Here is a 17,004-nt window from a genome sequence, read left to right as displayed (position 1 = left end):
TGGCACACATCTGTAATTCCAAGAGCTGGGAGGCTGAGGCAGGAAGACTGCTACAAGCTTGAAGTCACCCTGGGCTACATAGTGAGTTCAAGACCAACCTGAACTACATAGGGAGACTGTTTAAAAAAAAATGGTTTTTTTTTAATAAGAATCTTTCTGGTTTATGTCTTGTACTCTGAGTAACTACTTCAAAGATAATGATATACAGTATAATAATGATTATTATTCTCTTATTATTTGATTATGAAATTGTTTTACTTTTCATAAAATAAAAAAATAGAAAAAAGAGTTGGAGCAAGGAGGAAGGGGAGAGGTAGGGGAAGAAAAAAATTAAGATGTGTTATGGACATGTACCGTAATAAATGTAATCACTATGTACTGCAAACAATGTACTAATTAAAACAATCCAGATTACTTGACTGTCCCCTTGAATTACTCATTGAAAATTTAAAAGAAAATTTCTCCCTCTCCCCCCTTCTGTCTCTCTCTCTTTGTTTTTTCCAGTGCATCAAAGTTTGTACTTTTTAGCAAGTGAAAGAAAAACACTTTAAAAATTTAGTCCTCTAAATTATTTTTCCTTTTAAGTCACTTAGAATGTTGTTTTCAGAGGGCCCAGGGCCTCACTGGGAAAAACTCTATAATTAGAGAACTAATAGTCAGTTGGGAAAGCCAATATAATTATCTATCTTGCCTTTTTGGTGTAAGATCATTCTCTGATGGGGCTCCAGGCCCATTTAGAATAGATTGATTAAATAAAATTAGATTGGTTAAATTAGAAACCACAGCTATAACTTGGAAAAGGATCCACTCTAATAAACGTGCATGGATAGTACTTTAGTAATCTTGTTAAAACCATTATTCCAGAGTCCAAATGATTCTATGCTTTGATTGATAACAGTACTTTTATCTAAAGATCTTTAAGCTCTTTTCCAGCATTAACCTATTAATTTTCACACTTTCTCTGTGAGGCAGTAAGATTTATGTATGGTTAGTTTAATTTTCCACATGAGAAAACTAAGTCACCAAGAAATGAACTTACCAAAACCACACAAGCAATACAGTTAAATGAAGTAGTGCTCAAAGACCAGAAGCCCAATTGCAAGAGGTGGAGACTCTGCACACTGCTATACATAGGACCATGTCTGTCACTGCCTCTCCACTCCCTGCACTCCCATACAATTGAGATTTCCCTCACCATCTCTCTACTCCCTGTTCCTTCTGTATCTGATCCACTCTGGAAATTAACTTCCTTCCAGACTGGAGCCCCACATAATCCTGCCAGCCACTTTGTTTCCTGATTCCAACAATTATGAAGTGTACTGTTGCTGCTAAAAAGAACTACTTTAGATGAGTGGGTTCAGAGTATGCTTGTGCAGACTGTGGTAGGTATTATGTAACTTATTAGACTGAAGTAGAGAAAATAGAATAATACAATCTGATAATACTACTGATCACATTCAATAGCTTCTAACAATCTCGCACACTTGTTTTCTCCCTATCTTTCTTTCTCTTTGTTACCGCAATATTTTAGAGCAAATTTCTGACATCACGTCTATGTCACTTAAACCCTAAGTACTTGTATATGTATCTTTACAAAATATGAACAATTTTTATATTACCACAAAATGGTCACACCTACAAAATTAACAATTATTTCCTAATAATCAATATTGGAACTTCCTTACTTGCCTCAAAAATATCTTTTTATCGTTATTCTAGTCATTTTTTCCTTAAATTCTTTTATTGGTACATTTTAGGTATATAATACATTTACATTTATCATTGGGTGCTTGTATCTGTACATGATGTATCTTGGTTCTTATTTTTTTCCCCATTACCTGTGTGCCCTTCATCCCCTCCACCCTAGTCATTTTCAATGTTTATTTCTATTTCACTATAAAACAGTATTCCACATTTGGATTCAATAATCCTATTTTTCTTGATTTTTATAAAATTTGTTCTAAACTGGTACCTGAATTACAAGAGCCTTATATGTAAGTCGTTAAGTTCAGGCACACCTTCTCAATCCCAATCCCAACCTCAATATATTGTTAACACTTCAATGATTATTTCAGATATCCTTCCTGCTTTTTCACCGCAATACTCGGAAGCTAAGACTCTCTCATTACTTTTTCCAGTCTGTTAAAATTACAGTAAAATCCCATTTAAAAAGACCTTTTTATATTAGAGATAAAACTGTATTTGCTACATATATATATATATATATATATATATATCTCACACCAACTATATAATTAAAATGAAGACACTTAACCCGATTGATATAAAAGGAACACTTCATCCAATAATCAAAATGTACTACATAGAACATTTTCAGAAACGGAGTATGTTGGGCCGGGGATTTAGCTCAGTGATTCCGGTGCCTGCCTCACAAGCGCAAGGTCCCAACTTCGATCCCCGGTGCAAAAAAAAAAAAAAAAAAAAATTGATCATGTGCTGCAAACAAGTCTCAACAAATTCTAAAAAACTGGTATTGTCCACAATATGTTATCCAACTAAAATGCAACTAAATTGTGTCAATATAAAAATTTTTTTAATTTCCATAAAGGAAATCATAGAAATATTTTTAAAGTTTTATTTTATTTGTAATTAACACATAATAATTGTACCTAACTTTGGAATACAGTGTGATGTTTAAATACAAGTACTGTATACATTATATAATGATCAAATCATGGTAATTAGCATATCTGTCACCTCAAGCATTTATCATTTCTCTGTTGTGATAACATTCAAAAGGCTCTCTTCTACTACAAAATATACATTATTGTTAACTTGTCACTCTATTGTGCAACAGAACACTAGAATTTATTCTTCCCCTCTACCTTATAGATAACATTTTGAACAGAGAATTCAAATTATCAAAACTTGTAAGATTTAAAGGAGTGCTTTAAGAGAAATTTATACCATTAAATGCATATTGAAAAAGAAATAAGATGGAAAATTAATAAAGTAAACATTATTCAAAAGAAGTTAGGGAAATAATAGCAAATTAGTCAAAAGAAGAAAAAATAAAGATTATATCAAAATTGGTAAAATAATAAAAATCTTACAGAGGTTCAATAAAGCAAATATGGAAACAGATAATCCCATAGGAAAACTGATCCAGGCAGAGAAAAAGAAGTGGTAAACATACAACATAAAAGTGAAAAAGAAGAAATGACTGCAGATAGTACTATTTTAAAATATTAAGAGGTCATCATGAACAACTTTATGACAAAAATTTTGAAGTTGCTGGTGGCTTTCCTCAGTAGATGTTCCATATCCCTGGTATCTCCAACTCTGTGGGGTCTCCATTGCACTTTCAGTGTCACTCTCACAGCTTCATATACCACCCTTTTGGGGGATATTGCCTGGCTTCCTGGGCCTTCTGAAATTGGGGTCAGAGCCTCCATGACCCTGTAACTCTTGCATTCTGCATGCCTGAAAAGCCAGCACCATGTGGATGGTGCCAAGGTGTGCCAAGAGTTTGAGCAATAGCCAATCCCTCTTTGGATCATAGCTGTAGAGGCATCTGAGTACCTGCATGGCTGAGCACTATGAAACAAATCCTTGGGAACCAATTCCCAAGGGAATTTTTTTAAATAGTGTGCCCTGGGGCTCTAGTCTCAAAGTAAAGTCTTTCAAAGGAGTTTTAACTTTATCCTTTTATACTCTTGAGGGAGTAAGGTGGGGATCCTGCTGATTCCTGAGATGCCTTCAAGGCATCTTTCCTACTGTCCTGATACAAAGTGCTTGACTTCTCAATGCTAATCTTTTCATCAACCATGCTTTCCTTTGCCTCATTTTGTAGGCACTTCCTTTCTGTTGAAATGTCAGACTTTTTACATCTTTTGGCTCTAATATTTTCTCCTGATTTTCATTATAAATCTGGCTAAAAGACACCAGTAGTACCCATGCCACAGCCTGAATGCTGGGCTGCATTGAGATATGCTCTGCCAGATCAGTTTCCCACCCTTAATGTCAGTAAAATGTCTTAGGACATGGGGAAATGCAGACAAATTTTCTGCCAGAGTGTATCACACATGGTCTTAAGTCCAATTGCCAGTTGAGTTCTTGTCCCCAACTGAAACCTCCTGAGACTGGTAATTACCATCTGCATTTCTGTGAGCATTCTGGTCATCTGCGCTCTGACCAGAATATCCCATCAAGGTCAGTTTACGACATTCTAGGGCATCTCTGACCAGTACCTCCAAACCTTTCTAAACTCCTCCCATGAACCACTTCCAAAGGCTTATAAACCACATGGTCAAGTAGAGTTACCACAATGACCCCACCTCTCTGGAGCTAAACTTTGTCTGTCACTTTCCCTTCAGTGGTACAAAATATCTGAGGGAGGTGTATTTTAGCTCACAGTTTCAGTTCATAGCTGGTAGGCTCAAACACAGAAACAGCATGGTGGAAGGACCTGGTGTGGAGAAAAGCTGCTCATGTCATGGTGGCCAGGAATCAGAGAGTGAAGGAAGAAGCCAAGGAGGGAGTGATACATAACCTTCCATAACCTTCCAGGTCATACCCTCAGTGATCCACTTCTAACCAGGCCCCACCTCCTAACAGCACACTCAGTTGCCAAACAAATTAGTGGATGAATCCACTGATGAGTATAGCATTCCGTGATCCAGTCACCTTCCAAAAGCCCTGCCTCTGAGCACATCAGTGTTTTGGAAGACAGTCTATATATAAACCATAACATAATACATTAATATTATTATTATTACTAAACTACAGAATCTTCAGGCCAGTGCAGGGGCTTCTTTCATATCTTTAAATCTTACCAGATTTCTTTCAGGGGCTCTCTTTCTGGGACTTCCTCATATTATTCCTGTGCTTTCCAAAACATTAAAGAGCTGGTCTCACTAACATTATATCTTCCTTCCTAAGACCTACAGAATCATGTTGTGGGGTGTTAATCTGCATCAAAGAAATAAGCTCTACAAACATTATCCATGTGTATGATTTTAGAAAGCTTGCTACTGTTACGGCTATTATATGAATATCAACTTAAAGAATACAATGTAACACTTTTGTTAAAAATTGAGGGCAACCCACTTTCCAGTCCCCCTTCTGTCTCTCTTAGGCAGATGCTTTCTTTCTGTCAAAAAATTTTTCCTACTCTTAACCTCTGTTGTTCCTAGAATTCATTCTTCGAATTTAGAGAAGATGAACTCCTGTTTCGGATATCTAGTAGGTTTGGGAGTTACATCTCTTCCCTCTATATCATTTTGGAGGTCTTTCACTGAAATTACTGGTTGGAGTTTGGGCCGCCATTCCACGCTCCTAGGGCAGAGAAGCTGAGCTGGTCCCAGTACCCGGAAGGAAGCTCCCCCACCGCCATTCCATGCTCCTAGGGCAGAGAAGGTGAGGCGCTCAGGTGCCAGAAGCACACCCCCTTCTAAATGAGAAGACATGTAAACAAGCCTCAAAAACAGACTTCTGGATCACCTACAGCAACCCCAAAGGGAAACGAGATAGAACAATCTGATACTCAACCACCTGGACTCTCTGAACTGGCAACAAAAGAGGAACTGGGAAAAATGAAATCAGAAATAATTACTCAGATAACAGCAAAGATTGTGCTCATAGTGCAAGACATGATTAATAAATCTAGAGAGGACACAGATAAAAAAATAGAGGATCTGAGGAACATGAGGGAATCCCAACATAGGAAACAAATGGAATCCATAAAACAGATGCAAACATATTTCCAAGAGATTAAAAACTCCACTGAAACTCTGTGCAGCAGAATGAACCAATGTGAGGATAGAATTTCAGATATAGAAGATAAGATTGCAATTAGTGACCAGGAAAAGAAAAATTGCTTTGAAGTTGTAAGGAAACATGAGAAATCAATCCAGCAGCTAGTAGACGATGCAAAGAAGAATAACATAAGACTGATTGGAGTCAATGAGGAAACAGGAGAGAGTGCAGATGACATAAAAAAACTGTTCTGAGAAGTGATGGCAGAAAACTTCCCAAGCAGGGGAAAAGAACTTGACATACAGATAAGTGAGGCATATAGGACTCCAGCTAGCCTTGATAAAAAAAAAATCTACACATAGGCATATAATAGTTAGGATTCCAGAAATCCAATAGAAGAACAAAATTCTATAAGCAGTGAGAGAAAAGAAACAAATCACATACAAAGGAAAGCCCATCACAATCACAGCAGACTTCTCAATGCAAACCTTCAAGGCAAGAAGATCTTGGAGTGATGTATTTCAAGCCCTAAAGGAAAACAGCCTCCAACCCAGATTGAGGTACCCTGCAAAACTATCTTTCCAAATTGATGGAGAAATAAGATACTTTCATGATAAAGAGCACCTAAGGAACTTCATGAATACCAAACGGGCACTCCAAAAAATTTTAGACAATATCCTAGGAAATGACAATGAGGATCACAACTGCAGGAAGCCCAGAAGAATGAATCCATTGAGCATCACAAATTAAACACAAAGAGGGAGAATCCAACAAAAATGAAAAAGCCATGACAAGGCTTTTAAAACTTTTAACTTCATCTCCCTAATGAGTGTATAATTCAATCTTGTTATTGTACTGATTAGTATTTTTCTGATTCTAGAATTGCACACCTTTCCTTGTGTTGGCTGTTTATCATCTTCTTATGTCTACTTTTTAATTGGGCTGTCTATTAATGAGCTGTAAGAGTTCTTTATATATTCTGGTCATAGGTCATATGCATTGGAAATATGGTCTGTTTAAGGACTACTTTTCATTTTAACAATGTCATTTAAAGTTCTAAATTTTGATGGAATCTCATTTATCAATTTTTTCCTTTTATACATCATATTTTTGGATCCTACGTCATTCTTGCCTACCCTAAATTCATAAACATTTTCCCCTATAATATCTTCTTAAAGTTTTATACTTTCAGGCTTTCATATTTAGGTTCATAGATCCCTGCAAGTCATTTTATGTATGGAAATAAAGGGTTGAGGTTAATTTTTTATATATGGATACCAGGTGTTCTAGTGCCATTTGCTGAAAACACTGTCTTTTCCTCAGGTCTTTAATTGATTTTATATTCTATAAAATGCTAATGTTAAATAATCTTTCAAAACTCAGTGGACCTTATATGTGTGGTTCTATTTCTAGATTTTCTGTTTTATTCAAATGATCTATATGTCTTTCCTTACACCAACACTGCCTTGATTACTGTAGCTTTAGAAGAAGTCTTAAAATTAGGTACTAAACATCTTCCAACACTGTTTTTTGTTTTTTTGTTTGTTTTTTGTTTTTTAACTTTTCTAGGTCCTTGTACTCCTACGTAACTTTTAAATTTCAATATCCAATTCTTCATTTCTAGCAAGTATACATAGACCTGAATTTTTATATATAACTTGTGTTTTCTAATCCTGCTAAATTCAAATACAAGTTCTAGGGGCTCCTAGAGATTTCTTAGTATTTTCTCTGTAGGTGATCATTTCATCTACATATAAAGATTTTGCTCCTACCTTGCCAATCCTATCCTAATTGTGTCATTTTATTGCCAGACTCTTTTGGTGGGGCCTAGGTTTCAAAGTTTAATGGACAGATAAAGAGTAAGCATATTCGTCCTTGTTCCCTGCCTTAAGGAGAAAGCATTGTATCTTCTCCATTCATATAAGGCGTTCTCACTGGAAGTATGGAGTACATGTCTTTAATCTGTTGAAAAGGTTCTGTTCTACTTCTAGTCTCCTGATAACTTTTACCATGAACAGCTGTAGAATTTAGTCCAATACTTTTTCTCCAACTAGTGACAGGATCATATGGCTTTTTCCTTTCCTCTGTTAAAATGATGACTTTTGAGGCTGGATCTTCCAGTGCTGAACCAACACTGCCATCCCTGTAACAAAACCACTTTCTACATCTGCCAGATCTGACTTCTAATAGTTTGTTTTGTGAAACAAATTTCTATCTATGTTCATACATTTTTCTTCTATTATCTTTATCCAGTTTAAGGATTAGCACAATGTTGAGTTCCTAAAATGAGGGGAGAAGTGTTCCTTCTTTTTTCTGCTTTAAATGTTTGATATAATTTATCAGTTAAAATGTACATGAGCTTGTTGTTGACATATAGGTAGGTTTTCAAGCTAGGAATATACTTTCTTTAATAGGTGCTGTTCAAATTTTATATTTCCTCCAGAGTTAGTTTCATTAATTTGTCTTCCAAGTTACTTCTTATAAGTTGTCCAATTTATTTCAAAACAGATTTTTGAAATATGCTTTCTATATCTTTTTAAATTCTGTAAAATCTGTGGTAATGTCTCCTAGGTCTTGATATTTTAATTTTAAAAATGTATAATTGATATTGTGTAATAGGAAGTAAAGGTCTAAAGAAGCAGGGGAAGTGGGAAAGGTAGGGAAAAGGAAAGAAGGGAAAAAATATGAGGAAAGGAAAAAAATGGAAACAAAATCTTTGCAAATAGGGAAGGGTGGAGGGGGTGAAGGGAGGGCAGCGGAAGGGGAAAAAAAAATAAGAACCAAGATATTTATGTAATGGTACAAGATCCCAATGAGGTATGTAAATGTATTTTATACTTAAAATGTACCAACAAACTTAATAGGGAAAAAAAAATTGAAACCATTCCAGCAGAATCTAAAGGTGTTATTCCAAGAACAGATGTTTAAGTAGAGCCTTTAAAAACTCATTATTTGCTTTGAAAATTAAATATAATATTCTTTGTTTTTTAAAAATATCATCTCATAAACTAGAATATTCTTTATGGGCATAAGCTATTAATTTACATAAGCCCTATATTAAAAATGTATTAAAAGCATAGAATTCCAAATTTGTATATACCCTCTTATATGTGGGGGGAAAATCTCTACTATATATGGACAAAAATAATAAAACCAAAAGTAACTCTGCAGAGACTGGTGCAACCACTGTGGAAGTCAGTATGGAAACACCTCAAAGAACTAGGACTAGAGGTCCCATTTGACCCAGTTATTCCCCTGCTGGGTATCTTCCCCAAAGAATTAAAAGAATCATACCACAGTGATATATGTGCACCCATGTTTATAGTGGCACAGTTTGTAATAGCTAAAGCTTGGAAACAGCCCAAATGCCCATCAACTGGAGACTGGATAAAGAAAATGTGGTTTTTTAATAAAATGGAGTACTACTCAGCCGTAAAGAATGAGAAACTAGAGACATTTATAGCTAAATGGATGCATATTGAGGCCATACTCTTAAGTGAAATAAATAGGACACATATGTGTAAATATTGAATAGTTTCTCTAGTGTGAAAAACTGAAAGTGTAAATAAGGATTAAAAAGATTAAAATGAATAATTGATAATTTGAAATAGGAAAAAGTCCAAAGGTATAGGGGTGGTGGGATGGGAAAGGGAAAGGGAAGAAGGGAAAGGAAAAATTTTGAGAAAGAAAAAAATGGAAACAAAATCTATGTAAATAGGGAAGGGTGGAGGGGGTGAAGAATGCACAGGTATTGGAGGAAAAAATAAGAACCAAAATACATCATGTACAAGTACAAGCACCCAATGATAAATGTAAATGTATTGTATACCTAAAATGTACCAATAAAAGAATTAAAAAGAAAAAAAGAAAAGGGCTTTTGTTTGGCTCAGAGTTCTGGTCCCAGGTCATGGGCCCACATCTGGTCATGGCCTTCTTTGCTGGCAGAGTCCCAACATGGCACACAGTATCACATGGAAAGAGATACAGAGCCTGTGAGAGACCTACCCAAACTTGCTTTTACTGCACACCCACCTTTAAGACAGTTCATTAATCGCATGGATGCACTAATTCATTCATGAGGGCACAGCTCTAACCACTTCTTGAAGGTACCACCTGATCCTACCTCTTAATAACTCATAATAGTGATTAAACTTCAGCATTAGTTTCAGAGGGGACAAACCATATTCAAACCATAACATGTTACAAATTAAGACAAAATAGTTTTAAGATGAGGTAAGTCTGTGAATCCAATAGTTATGTGTAAACATTATCTGGCACATTTAAATATTATGGGTAAACACCAGAGATGTTCATGAATGCAGAGATTTCTGAAGTTCTTTTTAAGAGTCGTGGTTATTTTTAGCTATATAAATCCTGAGTCAGTTCATTACTATGTTTCCAAATTCCCCCTTGCAGTCTCAGCTGGACCCAGTATTTTTCATTTCCTATCCTAAATTGTCCCCTTGATGTCCCATGCTTCTTGTGGAGAAGAACTGCCGCTCTTAATTGTCTGGGGTCACATTCTCCCACATCATTTTCCTTTTCTGCAAATAACTTTTCATGCTTGTGAAGCACTGAGACCCTGAAGAAGATGCTGTATCTGTGCAAAGGGTGGTTATTTATCACAGAAATTTCTGCTAAACACCGAGAATGTGTTTGGCTTTAGAATGTCAAAGTAACAACAAAGCTTTCTCTCTTGGAAAGATATTCCATTATGTTCACTTTGATGTCAGTCGTGTTTGTATGGTGCACAAATATCTCTGTGTAGACACAGCTCAGAGTCAAGGATGACTAGCCCAGGGGCTAATAGCAAAGACTTTATTTTCAACCACAATCAACAGCTAAGTAGTTCCCAAAGTGGTTACCTGAGTCACAAAAATACTAGGGTCTTCAACTTTGTAATGACAGGAAAAAGGAACAGTTGGCCTAGATTTACTGTGATTGTTTATCTTGGATTCACAAAAACTGTCTTCATCCACTTGTCTAGTCTTTCTCAGTCACCAGTATTAATCAATAGCTGCCTTATGACAAGATCAAATTGCCTTTGCCCATGGATTAGAGTATAATGTTATAGTTTAACAGCAGAAGTTTGAATTACAAAAATAAGAACAAATGAAATATACATATGCTAAAATTTGCCTCCCTTGCTCATATAAGGCCAACTGAGTTCTACTGAGAAATTTCCAGTGAAATTTTTTTCTTTCATTTGTCCTTCTAAGGATGGATAATTCTGCAATCAAAATTTTGCCCATGGATTTTGCTATCACAAATGAACCTGGACCATCTAGGTCTGAGCCAGGAGGAGATGAAGGTACTTTGTCTAATCAGCGTCATATTCCTTAAAATATACTAAAGAATGCTACTCTCTGTTTTGTTAACCCAGTGCAAATATCCTAGTCATTTCATTTCAGTGTTTACTGAGATCCTACTTTGCAGTGAAGTGCTAGGTGCTAGGGATAACAGATATAAATATTTTCTTTAATCTCAACGAATTTAGAGCATAATAAAGAAAACAGTCATAAAACCTACCTATAAATGAAGCAAAATGAAAGACTTTAACAGATGCACATGAAAAGCACAAAAGAAAAAGTATTGAAATTTACCTACTGAGATCAGAGATATCTCCAGTAAAGACAGAACAGTTATGCTAGAACCAAGATTTCTAAAGTCAGGGAAAGAAAGGAGATCATGAATGAAGTCAAAAGGGTAAAGAGTTAAGTAGTTCAGAACTTCATTTTACAAGAGGAGAAAGGACACTGGATGTTAAAGTTTTAGTTCTTGTCACATCTCTTATTCTCAACAGAAATTTGGTTGATAAGAAAAATGGGATTAGGATTTACCTACATCCAGAGGAGCTACTGAGAAATTTGACATATGACATGAATATCAACCAATCTATTAAAACACATGCTGGGTATAAGAACAAATCTAGACATCTTGGTGCATTCCAAATGAATACTGGCTTTACCCAGGTTCCACAAGAGCAACCACCTTTAACTATCGTGTTATTCAAATGTACCTTGGATTTCATCAGGCATGGTAAGAAAGACACACATAGAAAGAAGACAGATCACACATGGTGAGAAATAACTGCCATGAAGGAAGAAGTTTCCATTCACAGAACCCTCTACATGGAGAAGCAATAGGATCAGTAAGGAGGCAGAAGGCAAAACGGGAGAGCATAGGCAATAACTTCTATTAGAGTTTTCATAGAAAGGAATGGCTGAGGGACAGTAGATATTTTGAGTGAGCTTAGAGTAGACAGAATAATTTTGATAGGCTCTGGGGTACTGGGGCAGTCTCTAGTTGTCCAATAGTTGACCCTGAGATGACTTGGGGCAGGAGAATTATTGGCTTGGTGTATGAGAGCTTGGTAGGAGATGTGGTTGGGGCACAGCTTTGGGACGATTAGTTTGTCTAGCAAAAGAACACTTGTGGGGGAGTCATGTGCTCTCTCTAGGACTTAGCTCATACTGGGAGGAGCAGCCTCTTCAGAATCGTAGCCCCAAATGCCAAAGCAACAAAAACTTAGAAAGTAAGAAGGTATAATCAGTAATACATACTGCTTCTGCAATATCTGCTAAGTGTAGGTAGGTGTCAACAAATATTTGTTATATGAATGAATGAGTAAGTGAATGATTGTGTCAATGTGACTAGAAAGCAGATAGAAATATGTAGTGGATTTTGGACCAAAAATATACACTGAAGTCAGATAGGTAGGTTTGCATGCCATGCTAAGAAGCTGGTCTTGGGCCGGGGATTTAGCTCAGTGGTTTCTCCGCCTGCTGCGCAAGCGCAAGGACCTGAGTTCGATCCCCAGTACCAAAAAAGAAAAAAGAAGAAGCTGGTCTTATAATAAATTTTAAAGTATTTTTAATATCTTCTATATGCCTTGTAATGAGATCAAGACAACAATACTAATCAGGTAATGGCTAGAAACTAGGGGTTTTTTATTTGTTCTTCCTCAGCAGTCTTTTTTTTTTTTTTTTTTTTTTGACAGCATCTCACTATGTAGTTCAGACTATGTATCCCAGGCAGGCCTCAAACTTGTGGCAACCCTCCTACCTCAGCCTCCTGAATGCTGGGATTATAGGCATGTGCCACCATGGCTAATTAGAAATCTTTTTGTATATTACTGCACATTATCCTGTCTTAGTCAAGACTGCTGTACAAATCCCAAAGGGTAGGTGGCTTAAACAACAGTTATTCTCACAGCTTTGGAGACTGGGAAGTCTAAGATCAAGGTACAGCCAGTCTGCTTCTTGGTGAAGGCTCCTCTTCCTGTTTAGACGTGGCCACCTTCTGTCTCCTCATGGAAAGGAAAGAGAACCTCTTTCTAGTATTTATTCTCATAGGAGCAGCAATCTTTTTTTTTTTTTTTTCCAGTACTGGAGATTGAACTCCGGACCTTGTGTTTGTGAGGCAGGTGGCGGAACCACTGAGCTAAATCCCTGGCCCAAGAGCACTAAACATAAGGGCTTCACCCTCCTTACCTAATTAACTCCCAAAGGCCTACCTCCCTGTAACATCACATTAGGGGTAAAGGGCTCAACATACAAATTTGGGGGAGACACAACCATTCAGCCCGTAGCACCATCTGTCCAGAAAAGTTGAAATTGGCCTCCTACTGGTAATTTTTCCGCTAGGCTATTTCCTTGATCAAACTTATCTGGCTCTTTAATATTGTATTTTAGTGTAGTGCTTCTCAAACTTTAATGTTCATAAGTGGTCACTTTCTTTTTGTGAGACATAATACGTGACACCCAAAACTTAAAGGAAGAAAGATTTATTTTGGCTCACAGGTTTTTTTTCTTTTCATTTTGTTTTGTTTTTAAATTAATTTTTTGGTACATTTAAGGTATACAATATAATGACATTCATCATTGGAAATCTGCACCTTTACATAATCCATCTTGGTTCTTATTTTTTCCCCATTCCCCTGCCCTCCCTTCAAACCTCTGCCCCTCACTATGTACAAAGACTTTGTTTCCATTTTTTTCATTTTCTCATATTAATTCCATTCCCTTCTTTCTTTTCCCCTACGCCTCCTACTTCCCCTTCCCCTTTGCCCCTTTTCTTCCTATTTCACATTATCTATTATACCTTTTAGTCCTTATTTACACTTTCAGTTTCTCACACTAGAGAAACTATTCAGTATTTACACATGTGTGTCCTAGTTATTTCGCTTAAGAGTATCACCTAGGGGCCAGGGATTTAGCTCAGTGGTTTGGCCGCCTGCTGTGCAAGCTCAAGGACCCGAGTTCAATCCCCGGTACCAAAAAGAAAAGAGTATCGCCTCAATGTGCATCCATTTAGCTATAAATGTTTCTAGTTTCTCATTCTTTATGGCTGAGTAATACTCCATTTTATAAAAACCCACATTTTCTTTATCCAGTCTCCAGTTGATGGGCATTTGGGTTGCTTCCAAGTTTTGGCTTTTACAAATTGTGCTGCTATGAACATGGGTGCACATATATCACTGTGGTATGATTCTTTTAATTCTTTGGGGAAGATTCCCAGCAAGGGAATAGCTGGGTCAAATGGGAATTCCAATCCTAGTTCTTTGAAGTATCTCCATACTGACTTCCACAGTGGTTGCACCAGTCTACACTCCAACCAGCAGTGGAGGAGGGTTCCTTTTTCCCTACAGCCCCACCAGCATTTGTTATTGGTTGATTTCATGATACCAGCCATTCTTTCTGGAGTAGAGTGGAATCTCAGTGTTGTTTTCATTTGCATTTCTCAAACGACCAGTGATGTTGAACATTTTTTCATGTATTTATTTGCTATTTCTACTTCTTTGTCTGAGAAATGTCTGTTCATCTCAGATCCCCATTTTCGGATTGGGTCTTTAAATTTGGGAGGTCTGATTTTTTTAAGTTCTTTATAAATTCGAGATAGTAGACCTTTGTCTGAGGGACAGCTGATGAAAGTTTTTTCCCACATTGCGGGTTGTCTCTTCACACTGTTGGTGGTTTCTCTTGCTGTACAGAAGCTTTTTAATAAGAGATTCAAGTTGTTGATTGTTTGTGATAGGTGGTTTTTTGTTTTGTTTTTTTTTTTGGTTGATTTTTTGTTTTTTGGTACCAGGGATCAAACTTGGGTCCTTGTGCTTGTGCGGCAGGCAGCGAAACCACTGAGCTAAATCCCTGGCCCTAGTTTCGTTTTGTTTTTGACAGCAGTTTCAGTGTGTAGTTGGCCTGCTCCAAGATAAATCGCACAGTAGCAGGGCCTGGGTGGAGAAGAGCTGCTCACCTCATGGCATCCAGAAACAGAGAGGCAAGGGAAGAGGCAGGAAGGGAGATGAACTCTTCCACAGCATGTCCACAGTGACCGCCTCTTCTGACCACACCCCATCTCCTAAGAGCAAGTCAGCTATAAAACCCCATAATCCAATCACCTTCCAAAAGCCCCACCTATGAGCACATAAGACTCTTGGGGGACATCCAGATATAAATCACAACAATAAGAATCATTGGGCCATCTTGTTAGAATGCAGATCCAGATTCCCTAGTCTGGGTGAGGTGGGGCTGGTTCTGCCTGTCTCATAAATTCCCATGGGATCCCAATGCTACTGCACCAAACCCTATACTTTGAATAGCAAGGTTTTAGAGGACTGATTGTTTTGTTAGAGAGGCAATATGGTACACAGAACCAGATAGCAGGAAGTCTGGTTTGAACCCTGGCTCTGCTGCTTGTGGCCTCAGACAAGTTATTTAATCTCACTAAGGCTCAGTGTCCTATGAAATGAGAATAATAAATAAAACTTATTTCAAAGAGTTCATAGTAACAATATAAAACTCAACCAAAATAACAATAAAGGCATGGATAACACAAATGATAATAACTAGGAGAGAGGGATAAACACATGAACCTAGTTTGGATCCAGCAAGACTTCCTGACAGCTTAGTGGTTACACTTCTAAAATGGCATACCTAATCATTCCTTTGAAAGAAAGATTAAGATATTCTGATGAAGATGAACTTTCATGTCTTGCTGGTGGAAGTAAGAGTAGGTTCTTTCCCTCTACATAACTAGGGCTTTACATAGAGAACAGACTCACAAGATGAAACATAAGGTAAAACAAGCAATTATCCCTGCCTTCTTAGTCCCAATGTGGAAGGAAACCAGCTATAAGGAAGTGAAGCTGTAGCATCCCATCACTCCTGATAGAGTCCCTATTTCCTGTAAGGATGGGGAATGGGTCATATGTTATTCTAGCACCTGGCAGGGCCTCATGGGATAAATCTGGTATGGGCAATTCTGCAAACATATCTTAGTGTGTCCAACAGCAACAGCACGAGTTCCACCTGATCTGGTCTCAAGCTGCCTCAAGGGAACTATCTTAGAAAGGTCAATTTTTAAATTTCCAGTCTTAGAACTTTCCAGGAGTAGCTGACATTTAGAAGCCATGCTGCTCAGGCCCAAGCGATCCAATAAACTCTTTAAAGTATACAGCTAAGAGCTAATGACACTCTCACATTTCAAACACAGATTTGTGTCTAAATTAAAAGTACTTTATTACAACCAAGTTGCATAAACCTGTTTCACATTTCAGGCCTATAAGCTTCAACTACAGAGATAGCTGACTGACTAAAAAAAGAAAGCCTTATTACAGATCAGCAGACATAAGGGGAGCCAAAGCCCCAGAAAAAGAAAATTTTCCAAGACCTCTTCCAGAACAGAACCAAAGGCTACTGGGCTACTGGTACAACCATGCTTTAGAATTTTTGGTGGCTTGCTGTTATTACAATAATGTTGAGATATACATCATCTCAAGTCAATATGTGTAAATGAGACTTAATAAAGCAGGTGCTATAATCATTATGTAATAGAAATGTGCACACATGAAAAATTTTAAAATGAATATAGCACAGAAAAAATAATTGAAGCTTGATATTCTATTATACCCAAATAGTTTTAACAATGTTTTTATAAAGCTGCATATCATGGGTCATGACTGTAAATCCAGAATAAGGCAGGAAGATCACAAGTTTGAGTCAAACCTGTACAACTTAGTGACTTAGTGAGACCTTGTCTCAAAATAAAAAATAGAAAGGGCTGGGATGTAGCTCAGTGCAAAGGCCCTGGGTTCAGACCCTGTATTACCAAAGAAAAAAAAATTCTTATGAGAAACAAACAAACAAAAAATAAGTGGCAAAAACCCATGTCAATAAAATTTCTGACAACAGTATTTATAACAAAAAAGGAGCCTACTATAATGCTCGTAAATGAAAGAAGAAAAAATATATAAGTATGTATATATTTAGTAGAATATAATTAGCT

At 37.0% G+C, this 17,004-nt stretch overlaps 1 long non-coding RNA gene across 1 annotated transcript in view; it reads left to right on the top strand.

Annotated features, from left to right (window-relative positions):
- The window catches only part of LOC147821235 (uncharacterized), a 42,090-nt gene that overhangs the window by 15,312 nt on the left and 9,774 nt on the right, over nt 1–17,004 (top strand). The window contains exon 2 of the long non-coding RNA XR_015447376.1: nt 10,938–11,029. This is a non-coding gene — a long non-coding RNA (uncharacterized LOC147821235). The remainder of the gene's footprint in view (nt 1–10,937; nt 11,030–17,004) is intronic.

Source organism: Heterocephalus glaber, unplaced genomic scaffold, assembly GCF_053883595.1.
Source record: "Heterocephalus glaber isolate CG9 unplaced genomic scaffold, H.glaber_assembly_v1.0 deba00001757, whole genome shotgun sequence".
NCBI lineage: Eukaryota > Metazoa > Chordata > Mammalia > Rodentia > Bathyergidae > Heterocephalus > Heterocephalus glaber.
This window is presented reverse-complemented; position numbering and strand designations above follow the sequence as displayed.